General features: G+C 37.9%; 1 protein-coding gene and 1 pseudogene across 2 annotated transcripts in view; one reads left to right on the top strand and one right to left on the bottom strand.

Annotated features, from left to right (window-relative positions):
- Window positions 1–16,066, top strand: part of UBE2E1 (ubiquitin conjugating enzyme E2 E1) — a 77,462-nt gene that overhangs the window by 34,453 nt on the left and 26,943 nt on the right. The gene's annotated exons all lie outside the window — the stretch shown is intronic.
- LOC116635076 lies at window positions 4,099–5,713 on the bottom strand (annotated as a pseudogene).

Genomic DNA, 16,066 nt, shown 5'->3' on the forward strand with positions numbered 1-16,066 from the left:
GGAATTTAGGAAACAGCTGAGTTAGAGCATCTGCCTTCAGCTAAGGTCATGATCCCAGGGTCCTGGGATTGAGTTCCGCATAGGGCTCCTTGCTCAGCAGGGAGCCCTTCTCCCTCTGCCTGCCACTCCCCCTGCTTACACTCTCTCTCTCTCTCTGACAAATAAATAAATAAAATCTTAAAAAAAAAAAAACAGTTTCCCATTTCATTTATTGCTCATAAGTTTTCACCTATAATGCATTTCACTCGTTAAACATCAGGTATCTTCCATGTGTTAGGAACTGTATTGGGGGATACCTGTAAACAAGATAGACTAGGTCCAGGCCTTTTTGGAGCTCTTAGCCTGGGAGAACAAGAGATTTTAAACAAATAAAGGGGCTCTAAATGTTACTCTGAAAACGGCAAAGTGTTTCTGTTCTGGTGAGAGGCAGTTCTTTTGTTCTTTCTCCCAAAGAGCAATATTGGCTGTTCTTGGACATTTTAGAGCTGAAAGGGAACTTAGGTCTAGTTCATGTCTTCATTTTATAAATGAGAACACTCAGATCTAGGGAGGTGATGTGACTTTCCTAAAATGGCACAGCTGAGGACTGGTATGGGTGGGGATAGAACACCAGTCTTCTGATTACTGCCCATGCATGAGTGAGTCACATGACAAGATCATGCACAGAATCCATTCAGCCCACTTTCATTGATCTGCTTTATGCTCTCTTTGTGCTAGATTGCTGGGATTACTCAAAATGAAGACAATAAAGCTCATATTAAGTAGTTCGCATTCTAGAGCAAAAGACAGGCAGTTTTGGGGAAAAATACATAAAGGAGTTACTTTTTTAGCATATTGATTAAGATGGCAGGTCTTGGAATCAGACTAAGTTATGTAAATTTGGGAGGAACACAAATATTTGTACGAGGATAACAATGCTTATCTCATAGGTTTTGAGGATTTAAAAATATATTGTACATAAATTACTTGGAACAGTGCCCTGATCGTAGTAAGATCACAGTTCACAATAGCTGTTACTACTTTAAAAAGCATTCTTAAAAAAAAAAAAAAAAAAAATTATACTATTTTACAGATCAGGAAGTTGAAGCATAAAGAAGTAAAGTAACTTGTCCATGATCACACAGCTAGAAAATTTGGGAGCCAGGATTTAAAAGCAAGGAATCTAAACAAGTGCTCTGTTTAGACTTAAGGGGCTGAGTCAGAGAGTATCTTTCTGACCTACCACCAGTACTCGGAAAGCTCTCAAAATTCTAAGCATCCCATGATGTTGGTGTCACACAGTTAGTAATATGTTAACTGTTGAAGTATTTAGTGATATATTTGCTTTCTTCTGAAGTGAGGAGGGACTAAATTTTGGGAATGTTGCCCACTATATCCAAGTCCAATTTGCCGTATATTTTTATTTTTAGCATTGGCTGATCCCACCTTGAAATTCAGAGGGTTTATGATATGTTAAAAATCGTAAGTGTCTTGTTGCATTTTATTAAGCATTGAACATAGTTTGTATTTGGTTGGTTTTGGTCTTTGGCTTTTTGTTTTTTAATTAGGGAAGTAGCTTACATATGTTTGAGCAAGAATGGTTTATTTGATAAGTGCCATTTCTATCAACTTCAGTCTTTTGAGGCACTTTGGGCATAGAGAGAAGTAATATATGGTATGTGCTTTCAATAGAAGATAGAGTCTGGTAATTTGGAGAATTGAGAATCTTTATCATTCTGTTGAAAATTTTCCTTTTTTTTCCATGGTATTGCTCTATTCTACAAATTGATAGTTTTAAGTCCCTGCAGGAGAAGCTTTTCATATTGATTAGTGATTTAGTAAGTGATAGCTGGTACATGACTTTTAAAATATTTAATATGAGCTTCTTTTAAGCAGCATATAGTTGGGACTTGCTCTTTTCCAGCCTGATGGTCTGCCATTAAATTGGAATGTTTCAGCCATTTATGTTTAATGTTACTGTTGATGTGAATGGATTTAAATCTTCTGTCTTAATGTCTTGTTTTCTGTTTGTTCCATCTGTTCTTTATTCGCGGTTTCCATATTTCACACTTTATTTTGGATTGAGGTGGGGTTTTTTTTAATTTGTTTTTTTGATCAATGTATGCCTTGTTGGGTTAGTAACTATAACTTCTTGTTTTGTTTTTTAGTAGTTGGTATAGAGTTTATAGAACACATCTTTAGCATATTACACCTTCAAGTGATACTATGCCCCTTCTTTATAGTACAGGATCCTTCAACATTTCTTGCTTCCAACCAGTGTGCTTTTGTTTCATAAATTTTATTTCTACATGTTATAAACCCTACAATACTTTGTTACTGTTTTTGCTTTAAACACTTAATTATCTTTTAAAGGGATTTAAGAAATAATTAAAATTTATCTTTTCCACAAATTTATTACCATTTCTGGTGTTCTTTATTCCTTTGTGTAGTTTCAGATATACACCTCATTTCCTTCCACTTGAGAGACTATCTTTAACATTTCTTAAAATCAGGTCTGCTGATGATAAATTCTTTAGGTTTTTGTATGCCTGAAAAAAATCTTTATTTTGCCTTTGTTTTTGAAACATTTTTGCAGGGTATAGAATTCTAGAGAGACCGTTTTAACATATTTTTTCTGACCCTTTCCCTTTTTGTATATTAGGCTGTTTGAAGTTGTTCCACAGATCACTGATGCTCACTTCCAGCGTCTTTTTTGTGTGTGTCTGTTTTGAGTATTTTCTGTTGCTGTGTTTTCAAGTTTATTCATCTTTTCTTTTGCAGTGTCTAACATACTCTTATTCCCGTCCAGTGTATTTTTCATCTCATGTATTTTTCATCTGAAGGCTTAATTTTTGGGTATTTTTATAATTTCCATGCCTGTACCTAACACATTCAGGCATTTGTCTATCATTTTGAACTTACCGAATAGTTACAACAACAGTTTACTCTCTTTGTCCATTAATTTTATTATCTCTGTCATTTCTGGATTTTTTTAATGTTGATTGTTTTTTCTCCTCACATTTTTAAACTTTTCCATATCTGGGAATTTTTTATTGAATACCATACACTGTGAATCGTAACCTTTTTGGGTGCTGGATATTTTTGTATTTTTAAATCTATTCTTTGGTTTGCAGTTAAGTTCAGATGTATTTAAGTTACTTGGAAATAGTCTGATCCTTTTGAGACCTGCTTTTAAGCTTTGTTAAGAGTGATCAGAACAGTAATGAAAGCCAATTTTTCACTTCTACTGAGGCAATACCAATCTTAGTATTTTACCCAGTGCCCTGGAAATTGAGGTTTTTCTTCTCTAACTAGTGGGAATACAAACTATTCTTAATCATGAGGTACCCCTGGAAATTGTTCCCTCTGTACCTGCTGGGTATTCTTTCCCTGGCACTGGGTAGTGCTGTGTCCTCTCACACATGTGCTGATCAGTACTTAGCCAGATACTTTCAGGGGACCTTTTACAGATCTCTGGAGTTCTCTTGCTGTGCAGCTCTTTCTTTTCTAGTACTTGTGAGCTCTACCCACTGTGGTTGCCCATCCCTACACTGCAGGGGCAATTGTAGGTCTTCCTGTGTTTGTTTTTCGTTCTCAGGAATCACTGCCTTGAGCTGAGCTGCCTTGATGTCCACTGTCTACAAACTATTGTTTCAGATATTTTGGGTTTTTTAATTGTTTAAGGTGGTAGGGTAAATTTGGTTCCTGTTATTCCATCTTGGCCAGAAGCTTGACCCATGACATTTTTCTTGTAAATAAAAGTCAGTCATTAGAAAATAGTACTTCTTTGTTATTCCAGCTTTTATACATTTATACTGATAATATTTACTTTTAGAAATGTTGGTGAACTGTTTGAAAAGATTGAAAGGATATAAGGAGTTATTGGAAGCATTAAACTCAAATGGCTTGTGCTTAAAATTTTATGTGCTCTAATGAGTAAGAGATTTTATTTAAAATTCATGTTGACGGGGCACCTGGGTTGGCTCAGTCGGTTGGGCATCTGTCTTTGGCTCAGGTCGTGATCCTGGGGTCCTGGTGTTGAGCCCTGCGTCAGGCTCCTTGTTCAGTGGGGAATCTGCTTCTCCCTCTCCCTCTGCCCCTTCCCCCTGCTCGTGCTCTCTCTCTCAAATAAATGGATAAAATCTTAATGAATGAATGAATGAATAAAATTCATGTTGATATTTGGAGACTGATACTGTTTCTGGCCATATCAGCTGTACTTTGTGATTAGAATTTTTAATTGTTTTAGACTATTGATTTTTTTTTTTTAAGGGTTCTGAATCTCTGATTTATTAGACAGCATGGAAATAACAGGTTTAAGTTATTTTACAAAAAGAGCTCAAGCTGCTCATAAACAGCAGCTGGGCTTTCTGGGGGTAAAAACAATTCTTCGGACTACCACACAAGGACCCAAAGACTCCTCATCCTATACAAAGTCAGCATGAAAGGGCACACAGACGAGTTTTTTGTAAGACAGAAAACAGAGAAGTCCACATACTAAATAAGGTGTCCACAGTGACTATAACGCATCCCTTAGGGGATAAGTATGTATTTGTAGGAAGCAAAACAAAGCTTGCCATAGAGAAACCACTTTCACGAGATGGTTAGGTGGACTTGGGTTTTGTTTCTGCATCTGTCATTTGGCGAATGAAGATACCATCTTCAGGATGTTCTGTGTCATCCATTTCATACATATACGACGATGCTATTGCAAGCGTGGTCCCGTCATTACTGAAGGCCAGGGATGCACTGCTCGTGGGGTACAGATGTAACTGGCATAGTCGTTTTTTGTTAAATGGATCCCAAATGTTTACACATCCATCAGAGCCACCTGTAGCAAATGTATTGTGGATGTTGTGAAAGGAAATGGCATTGACTGGGTAAATCTGCTCGATATTGCTCTCCTTTAGTCTGTGACACTTGAAGGCATACTTCTTCTTCTGTACCTCAGGGCTTGGGTCCAAGTACTCAACTGCCACTCGGCCTTCAGTGGAGCTTAATAGATAACCCTGCTTGTTTGCCGGATGCAGCGAGTCTGGTACCTGAGGCTGGACTCCCGGCGCTCCCGCACAGAGCCCATGTGCCGTAAGTCCCACGCCAGCACTCTGCAGCCTGCAGTGCCCACAATCAGCCGGTCTCCAGACACTGAGAAGGGTATACACCTTTTCAGGCTGAGAGAAGGTCCCTGCATTACGAGGAGTTCTGGGATCCCACAGCTTCACTGTCTGGTCCCAACTCCCTGTCACCATCATATTCACTTCAGGACAGTATTCAACACATCTGATAGGGGCGTCATGGGTTCCAACGAGATTTTCTTGATCAGTGTTCAAATCATGCATTTTCAGTTGATGGGCTAATCCCCCACTCCAGGCATGTGTTGGATCATAGAAGGCGCAGTCTGGGACAGCGCTGGTGTGCGGGTACTTGAGCCGCGTGGAGTTGGCCGGCACATCGTAGAGGCGCACTGACATGTCCCAGGAGGAGACCAGCAGGAACTGGGAGGTGTTGGGGCTGAACTTCACCGAGGAGATGCCGTCCTCGGGTGGCTGGTTCAGTTTGAACTCGTTAGAACCGGTCATCTTGGGCTCCCCTTAGAAGCAACTTGGCTGCCACTGACCGCCGCCACCACCTCCTCGCTTCCCTCCGAGCACTCCTAGACTATTGATATTTTTTAATCCCTCTACTCATACTGGTTTAGGACTAGGTATGTGTTGAGTGCATATTAATTCTAATATAATTACAGCTCATTAGAAGAATTTATTGTTGATTATAGTAGAATTTAAATAGCTACATTGTTACAGATTACATTTCTACTTCAAATTTCTGTTGGATGTATAAATATACTTTAAATCTAATAAGGAGAAAATGTAAACATCATAAAATTATCTTTTATACTTTTTTATTTTAAAAAAATTGCCTTTTCTAAACCAATGCCATTCAGTTCTGGGATTCTGGAGCCACATTTGCAGTCACCATTAACCAAAAAAACCACATGACTACTTTTGAACACAGTGTTGTACTGTACTATTCTGACACAAATTTGAAATCATATGGGTTGGTGAGTGAAAATACGACATGCAGCTGCAAGTCCCAGTTTTATACCATTGTCCTAGATCTTTTTGTTTTGCGGAAGTGTGTTTGGGTGGTAGTGGTTTAGAGTTCCGGTAGGAGAGGGTTGATGGTGGGTGGTGAGGGGGTAACTGCTGTTGGAGGACAAAAAAGGAGTCTCTAAAAAGACTTTGAGGCACAGAACTTAGTACTTTGATTATTCTAGTGGTTGTTACACTGGTGATTATTCTAGTGGTTGCTTATTTACCTTGAAACATTTATTGTAACTAGATGAAAGTAAATATGGTGTAACTTTTAGTTTGACTTAAATGGGAGGTGAATCTCAGGTTTAACAGGCTTTGTGTTAGGATCAGGTAAGAAAGTAGGTTTGAACTGTTTCATGGCCCATTGAGGGGTTTTTTGGTCTTAGGGTGTTTTTTAGAATAGGTCTTTTCAGTATCTTATATCTGCTTTAAATACCCCTAAATTCTTTTGATCTGAGGATAGGGAAGCAGTGTTTTAGGCCTCCTTTGGTTATATAAACTGAATTCAGAGCTTGAGGAAATAAAACTGAGTCTATTCTTATATACAATTCTGTATTAAAATCTAATAGCAGTTTTTGTGATATGAAATCTCATTACCATGAGTTACAAGTATATTTTTAGGGTTTTAAAATTTTGATCTTTTAAGTTATACATATGATTTTATACTTTTCAAGAGAATGAAAATTCCTCATTTTAGAACACTAAATGGAATAGACATTTATACCTTAGATTCTTCTGGAATAGATACTCAGAGGTTCAGTTTTTCCTTCCTTGATATCTTTGACCTCTGAGAAGAGCCAACGGCTTATTTTATTTAAATAAAGAGCCCTATAATAGTATAGTTGTGGTATAAGTACGATAAAGTTTACCATATGCTATTATTATATAGTTCATATACTATTTATATAAGTATATAAATATAATACTATATATAGGGCTATTTACTACTATAATATACCACAGTGTGTACACTATATATATTCTGTATAAATGCATGTTTATATATACATATATATATATATAAAATAGTATGATATAAAGCTGTTTTTCTGTCAAGAGCATAGTTTGAAGACAGTTTCCTTCAGATTTCTACAGTTAAAACTGACTTTCTTTGGGAAGCCATCTATTACCTAAGGGTAAAGAGGGGGACAGGGGAGGCTCATAGGTTACCATAATACCTTGATTGGGTCTGTGTAATTATGAGATTGATAACCAGTCTTGTTAACTACAGAATAGACAATTCTAATTGTTAAAATATTTATTGATTGACATTCTGAACTGTGCACAGCATTGTGCTGTTAATGAAAATGAGAGGGCCACTGCACAACTCTGTGGAGCACCATTCTTCTAACACTCTAGATTGTCTCAGTTCTTGTTTGCTTGCAGAAATTTATCTTAAATATTTGGTGCCTACTGCTATTGGATAGATTATAATGTTTTGCTTTGTTTTTTAAAGAATTTATTTATTTGAGAGAGAGCGTGTGCAAGCCTGTGCACAAGTGGGGGGGGAGGGGCAAAGGGAGAGGGAGAAGCAGGCTCCCTGCTGAGGAGCTGGGCTCCATCCCAGGATCCCAAGATCATGACCTGAGCCAAAGGCAGACACTTACCTGACTGAGCCACCCGGGCGCCCTGATTTTAATGGTATTTTATTTTATTTTATTTATTATTATTATTTTTAAAGATTTTATTTATTTATTTGACAGAGAGAGACATAGCGAGAGAGGGAACACAAGCAGGGGGAGTGGGAGAGAGAGAAGCAGGCTCCTCGCGGAGCAGGGAGCCCGATGCGGTGCTCGATCCCAGGAGCCTGAGATCATGACCTGAGCCGAAGGCAGACGCTTAACGACTGAGCCACCCAGGCGCCCCTTTAATGGTATTTTAAACACAAAAGTATTATTTAGTTTTTTGTTACACACAGTCTACTTTCAATCAATGAGAGCTATAATGATTTACTCCCTACCTTCTCCACTCTTACCTTCCACAGTCATTTTCGCCTCTGCTTCCTATTAGTTTGTTTTGTCTTAAATCAGCATCTTTCCACTTTCCCTAAAGCGTTCATGTCATTAGCACTGCATACATCTTCCATGCCACAGTCATCTTTAATATATATGTGGCTTTTACAACAGTGGACAATCCAGAGGACTCTCATATCTATCTGCAGCCATCCTCGACTGCCCTCTGGAGTCAGTGTTTTCAACCAAACACTGGAACTTAAAAACAAAACCTGTCTAAAATAGTTCCTTCACCCAAATGCTTTTCTTGTGTTCTTTTATCTCTTTAATGGGTATCCTACTTTTTACTCAAATTACAGATAATACCATCTTTATCCTGCATTGTGATTGTACCAATTCAAGATGTCTTCTTGATATTTCTTTCACCATTTATATATATTTTTTATGCTTAAGGCTCTTCTGTTACATGTAAAACTGGGGTATGTAACAGTAATTTTAGTGTAGAGCTGTGTGTGTGTGTTGTGTTATGTTGGGAGTGGTCTCTCCCAGGTGCAGGCTACAGTAGCTAGCTTGGTGTTAGCAGTCTCTCCACCAAAAAATAAAAATTGAGAATTTGTATAAATTGTAAGTTCCTTTTTCTCCTTTTTCCTATTTGCTTATTTTATTCCATTTTATCCTCATTTTCTACTCCAGTTAACCCCAAAGCACTCCTTCTAATGTGTTTCTATACATTATTAATATGTCTTCCTGCCAGTGTATGTAGTGTATTTGTATTTTTAACTTACATAAATGATATTATCTCATTTTGTTTCCCACTTTTTTACTGAGCACTATGTTTTAATCTCCCTGTTGCTCTGCAGAGGCCTAATTCATTGGTGTGAACTGCTGCATAAAATTCCACCAGGTACATATCCACTCTCTGCAGAAGCCCTGGTTGCTTCCAGCTCTCCCCCACCACTGGCAGAGCAACAGGGAGCATTCTAGCATATGCTTCTATGAACCCCTGTAAGAATTTAGCCAAACTGCAGAGGGATCACAGAGTTTGCTGAAGTTCAGTTTTACTTAAGTTGTGCCAGATACTTCTCCAGAATGGTGGTATTCTTCTCCGTGCCTACTAGTTGTGGGGCATGAGAGTTCTTGTATCCCTAGATCTCCTTGGCATGGTCGGATTTTCAACTTTTTATCATTCTGTAGATCTAAAGTGGTATCTTACAATTTGATTTGCATTTTCTTGGATTATACCCCTCTTTATGTTAGTCTCTTGTCTTGTTAGATTTTTGTGTATCCTATTCTGTATATTGCCTAATCATATCACTTGCCTACTCTTTGCACCAAAGTTCTGTTTGGATATGTTAGATATGAAACCTTTGTTCTAGGTTTTGCATGTATCTTCTCCCTCTCTGACCACTATCTGTTAGCTTTATAGTGTATAGGTATTAATTCTTCATTATAAATTTAATTCAATTCCAGCCTAAATTCCAGTTGGATTTTATTTTCTTTGAGGCAGCTCTATAAACTTAATCTAAATATATGTATGGAGAATGTGTTCAGGAACAGCTAGGTCAGTCTTAGAAAAAGAATATGTTGGGAGAGAGTGGTTGTTGCATTACCAGATGTATAAAGATGTGCCCCAGTAGTACAATGTTATTCTTGCCCTGGCCTTGTATTGTAGTAAGATAGACAAATGAAGAAGATTTAGAGTGCTCAGAGATAGACACGCATGTATTTGGATTTTAATATGTGATTACCATGGTACCAGAAAAACAGTGGGGGAAAGGATGGAGCGTTTAATAGATGGGTGTAGGGAAAACTGACTCACCATATGGAGACAAATAAAACTGAACTCCTACCCTAATACCATATATGAAGAAAGTTCTAGGTAGATTAAAGGTCTACATGTGAAAGGTAAACTGTTAAAGTAGGTTTTTTTGGTGGTAAAAAAGAAAATGTGACCCATAGGCTACAAAGGACTTTGTAAGCCTATCTTCAAAAGCACAAATTTTAAGGTAAAATGAAATTAATTTATCACATGAAATTTAAATGTTCTGCTTAATGGACTTCTCCTTTTAACCTCAGAATCTAAATGTCTGGCAGTGTGCATTGCGTGCCTTTAAGGGAGGGGAGGCCGAGTTGGCTCTGCATGTACGTACTGTGTTGGCAGAAAGAAGGAAGCCTCTCTGTTCTCTGAAGTTGCTCACATCTTACTCAGCTATGAAATTAGAAGTCTCCACTTGACAATTTCCCATGTTTACGAGCGTCTGTAGAGGAATGGTCTAGATCAGTTTTTTCTAAATATATTATCTATGACAGAATTGCACCAGGTGGTTGTTAAAAATGGAAATTCCTCTTTTCTCCATCTCTCCCTCTCCCATTGTTTCAGTACAGGTCCAGATAGTAAATATGTAAGGCTTTGCAAGCCATGTGGTCTCCGAACTGTTCAACTCTACCCATAGTACAAAAGCAGTGATAGACCATACATAAATGAAGGAACATGGTGGTGTTCCAATAAAACTTTATTTATAGACACTAATAAGATATTAGTGTCACAAAGTATTATTTTCTTTAAATTGTTTTCAGTTACTTAAAAAATGTAAAATTTGCCATTCTTACCTTGTTTGAACAAAACAGTCAGTGGGCCTGATTGGCCCATGTGAGTCATAGGTTGCAAACCCTGCTCCAGAATGGTCCTTAGTCAACTGAAGTTTGAAAACCAGTGCTCAGGATTATCTAATAAAATTAATTGTTATTGTCTGTTATTTTGGGAAATTTCTTGTTTTATCATAAACTTCCAGTGCTTCATGAGAGAAGGTAGTTCTCAGTGGTCAGGAAGGAATGATTAAATAAATCTCTTATGGTCTAATGTAACATTTGACTTATTTTAGTTGCTTCTTAAACATGTTCAGGAATGGATAATGAAAAGGAAAACTGGAGTGTTTGTTATATTTACTATATCCTGAAGTATACCATTCGAGATGGAATTGGTAGAGATGAAAAATAGAGGCAGCCTTTTTTTTTTTTTTCTTCTATTTAAAATAACAGTAGTATGGTGTCTAGCTGGGTTTTTTTCCTTTCAAAATGATTTATCAGGATGAACAAATAACTCCTACCTTGAAATACTCTAAGGATAGGAACCAGGTATGCTTTGTGAGGTCAAAGTGTTAGTCATGTTAGGGGCGTCTGGGTGGCTCAGTCAGTTAAGGGTCAGACTCTTGATTTTGGCTTGGGTCCTGATCTCAGGGTCTTGAGAACGAGCCCTGTATCAGGCTCTGTGCTGAGTGTGGAGCCTGTTAAGATTCTCTGTCTCTCCCCCCCCCCCCCCCCCGCCCCTCCCCTGCATCACGCATGTGCACGCTTCTTTTCTCTAAAAAAACCCAAAAAAACCCCAAAATGTTAGTCATGTTGTTACACACTTCTCAGTACTTCCAAAAGAGGAATTTACTATAAGAAATTGTTGTAATTTTTTCCTTAAGCTGGTGGAATGGTTCTCCTGATTGATGTTACAAGAAGAATAAACTTTTCTCTTTGGTTCATTAGTTGGGTGATCATATAATTATCATTGGTAATTATGCCAGGGCAGTAGGCATAAAGCAGGATTATCCTGGGCAAACCAGGATGTGTAATGACTTTGTTCACCAGGCACATATACTACTAATCAAAATATGGGCTCCTGGGTAGCTCAGATGGTTAAGCATCTGCCTTTGGCTCAGGTCATGTTCTCGGGATCCTGGGATCGAGCCCCGTGTCGGGCTCCCTGCTCAGCAGGGAGCCTGCTTCTCCCTCTGCCTCTGCCTCTCTCTCTCTCTGTCGCTCATGAATAAATAAATAAAATCTTAAAAAAAAAATAAATAAAGCATGAGTCAGTCTTCTAACTCCCTAGATGAAAAGAAGACATCTAGTAAATTAATGTCATGTCTCAGTAGAACATGATGTCAAAATAAGCACTTTCAAAGAAAGTAAGGGTGGTGATAAAAGTAAGATAATTACAACTGAAATGAAGTTTATTTTTACCTCAAAGGGTAGAAATACCCTGTGGTATTAATATCTTAAAAAATATATTTCAAAAAATACATATTTCATACATCTGTATATGTGTTTGTGGGTATTGTATACATTGTAATTTTTAAAAATTTTATTTTGGAGGTTATGAATGCACATGATAAGACAATTCAAACAGTAGAAAAGGATATAGAGAAACAGTAAGTTTTCCCATTTCCTGTCTGAAAGGCAGTTGCTGTTGCAAGTTTCCTGTGCAAGTTACTTTAGGTATATTTAATCTATACAAACACATATGGGGCGCCTGGGTGGCTCAGTTGATTGGGCATCTGACTCTTGATTTCGGCTCAGGTTGTGATCTCAGGGTTGTGGGATCGAGCCCCAAGTCGCGTTCAGCACAGTCTGCTTGTCCCTCTCCTACTCCTCCGCCCCCCCTTTAAAATAAATTAAAAAAAAAAAAAATTTTTTTTTTTTTTTTTTTTAATTTCACTCATTCATTTGACAGAGACACAGCGAGAGAGGGAACACAAGCAGGGGGAGTGGGAGAGGGAGAAGCAGGCTTCCCGCGGAGCAGGGAGCCCGATGCGGTGCTCGATCCCAGGACCCTGGGACCATGACCTGAGCCGAAGGCAGACGCTTAATGACTGAGCCACCCAGGCGCCCCTAAAATAAATAAAATCTTAAAAAAAGAGAAACACAAACCCCCCTCCCCTACCTCCATTTTTTTTTTTTTTTTTTAAGATTTCATTTATTTTTTGACAGATAGAGAGGGAACACAAGCAGGGGGTGTGGGAGAGGGAGAAGCAGGCTTCCTCCGGAGCAGGTAGCCCGACGTGGGGCTGGATCCCAGGACGTTGGGATCATGACCCGAGCCAAAGGCAGATGCTTAACCATCTGAGCCACCCAGGCGCCCCCACCTCCATTTATTTATAAACACAAATGGTAATATGTTAGAGACACTGTTTCCACACCTTGCTTTTTTAACTTAGGGTATCTTGGACTTTTCCCTGTTTTTACAACAGGCCTTGGTCGTAGTATAGTGATTTATACGTGAAGAAACTCAGGCTCTGAGTTTAAAACTTGTTTTAAGGTAATGCATATTAAGTATTTATTAAGCAGATACTTAATAAAGGTTCGGTCCCATCATGTTCTCTTGCCGAAGTATGTCCTTACCATAAGGAGCTCAGAGGAGGATAATCACAACACAACTTCAAGAAAAATAACAGGACAAGTAATTATAAATGCCCAAATAAATATGTGATACAATCACAAACTGCCCTGGCAGATCAGACATGGGAGAAATGAAAGTGTAGTCAGGGAAAATTTTATAGACACTAGGGAGATGGGGGAAGGATTTAAACAGAAGGCCAAAAGAGGAGGGCTGTATTAACATTTTGAGGAATTGCAAAACTGTTTTTCATAGTGGGTACACTATTTTACATTTCCATCTAGCCAACACTTACTCTCTGTGTTTTATTATAGCCAGCTAGTGGGTGCAAAGTGGTATCTCATTGTAGCTTTTATTTGCATTTTTCTAATAGTTAATGATGTTAAGCCCTTTTTTTTTTAATGTGCTTATTAGCCATTATGTGTCTTGGGAGAAAAGTCTATATCCTTTGCCCATTTGAAAATTTGCTTTGTCTCTTTATGACTGAGATTTAAGAGTTCTTTATATTCCATATAAAAGTCCCTTATCAGATACATGATTTGCAAATATTTTCTCCCATTCTGTGGGTTGTCTTTTCATTTTCTTGATGGTATTGTTTGCAGCCCAAAGTTTGTGATTTTTTTTTTTTTAAAGATTTTTATTTATTTATTTGTCAGAGAAAGACACAGTGGGAGAGGGAACACAAGCAGGGGGAGTGGGAGAGGGAGAAGCAGGCTCCCCGCTGAGCAGGGAGCCTGATGCGGGGCTTGATCCCAGGACCCTGGGATCATGACCTGAGCCGTAGGCAGACACTTAACGACTGAGCCACCCAACCACCCCCCAAAGTTTGTGATTTTTGATGAAGTCCAATTTATACATTTTTTCTTTTGCATGTGCTTTTGGAGTTGTAACTGAGAAACCATTATCTAATCCGAAGTCACAAATATTTGCTCCTATGTTTTCTTCTAAGAGTTTTATAGTTTTAGTTCTTACATTTAAGTCCGTGCCCCGAATTAATTTTTGTGTATGGTGTGAGGAAGGGATCCAGCTTCATTCTTCAGCATATGGCTGTCGCATTATCCCAGCACCATTTCGTAAAAAGACTATTTCCCCATTGAGTTGTCTTGGCAGTCTTGTCAAAAATCAGTTTACCGTAAATACGAGGGTTTATTTCTGGACTCGCAGTTCTGTCTCGCTGATCTATATGTCTAGCCTTAGGCCAGTACCACACTGCCTTAATGTCTATAGCTTTGTAGTAAGTTTTGAAATTGAGAGATGTGAGTCTTCAACCTTATTCTTTTTTGAAATTATTTTGGGAATTCTGGGTCCCTTGCATTTTCATATGAATTTCAGCATCTGCTCATCAATTTCTGTACAAAAAAAAAAAACAGCTGGAATTTTTATAGGGATTGCATTGAATCTGTAGAACAAATTTGGGAAATATTTCTATCTTAATGCTAGATTTCTGTTTGTCAACATAAGATGTCATTTCAATTTATTTAGGTCTTGTTTAATTTCTTTCGATGATGTTTTGTAGTTTCCAGTATATATATTTTGTACTTTTTATTAAGTTTATTCTTTTTGATGGTATTATAAATGGTATTATAAATGGAATTAAAATTTGATGGTATTATAAATGGAATTAAAATTTTTTTTGCCATTATTCATTGGTAGACTATATAGAAATACAATCAACTTTTGTATATTGAGTTTTGTACCCTACAACCGTGCTCAGCTTATTTATTAGTCTAATAGCCTTTAGTGGATTCCTTAGGATTCTCCATACAAGATCATGTTATCTATAAATAGATAGTTTTACTTCTTTTTCTTGCCTAATTGCACTGGCTAGAATTTCTAGTACAGTATTGAATAGAAATAGTGATGGTGGATGTGTTTGTCTTGTTCTTGATCTTGAGCAAAAGCACTCAGTCTTTCATCATTAAGTATGGTGTTACTGGACTTCGGGACCATGACCTGAGCCAAGGGCAGATGCCCAACCAACTGAGCCACCAGGTGCCATCTCTCTCGGTGTTTTAAATTATGTGGGCCAATAAATTCTTTAGGTTCGGGCTCATTTAAGTTAGGTATCTTTCCTTGTAACTGAATAGGTTACAAGCAAACTAACTAATAAGCTATTAATCTTTTCAAATTAAGGTGTGTACGTAGGAATTTAAAATAAGTTAGGATCTATTTCATTAATGGATAGTAAAGGAATAATAATAACTTTTATGTGTGTGCTGTAGGAGGAAGCAGCACCTTGTGGCCTTTACAAAAGCTAGGAGATTCTGTTAAATACCTAGGATCGTGATACTGCTTTCATGGAATACTGAATTTAAATCCTATGGTTAAATGAGAATTACTGAGAAGTATATCTTTAAATGTCTGCTTTTAATGAATATATGGATTAATTACTCATTTGACCAGCTTCTTGATGATATTTTATGGGAGTTAAATGTACGATAGAGGCTTCACATTTATGAAAGCAGATTGTTCTCTGAACAGGTTAGGATTTTCAGGTATAATTTTTTATTATTTTAAGTAATTATTTTGTGAGACTCTAGTTTTCAAATTAAAATGAGGAATATATTTTCAACTTACAGATGCACAGAGCAGTTATTTCGGGTATGTATCTAATATAGAAATACAGAGTTCACTGTGTAGTGGTGAAATTAAAGCATGCTTAAAGCAATCTTTGGGTTTTAAAAGGTAGGTCTCTATGGGCGCCTGGGTGGCTCAGTTGGTTAAGCGACTGCCTTCGGCTCGGGTCATGATCCTGGAGTCCCGGGATCGAGTCCTGCATCGGGCTCCCTGCTCGGCAGGGAGTCTGCTTCTCCCTCTGACCCTCCCCCCTCTCATGCTCTCTGTCTCTCATTCTCTCTCTCTCAAATAAATAAATAAAATCT

Source organism: Phoca vitulina, unplaced genomic scaffold (assembly GCF_004348235.1).
Source record: "Phoca vitulina isolate PV1807 unplaced genomic scaffold, GSC_HSeal_1.0 scaffold10, whole genome shotgun sequence".
Lineage (NCBI taxonomy): Eukaryota > Metazoa > Chordata > Mammalia > Carnivora > Phocidae > Phoca > Phoca vitulina.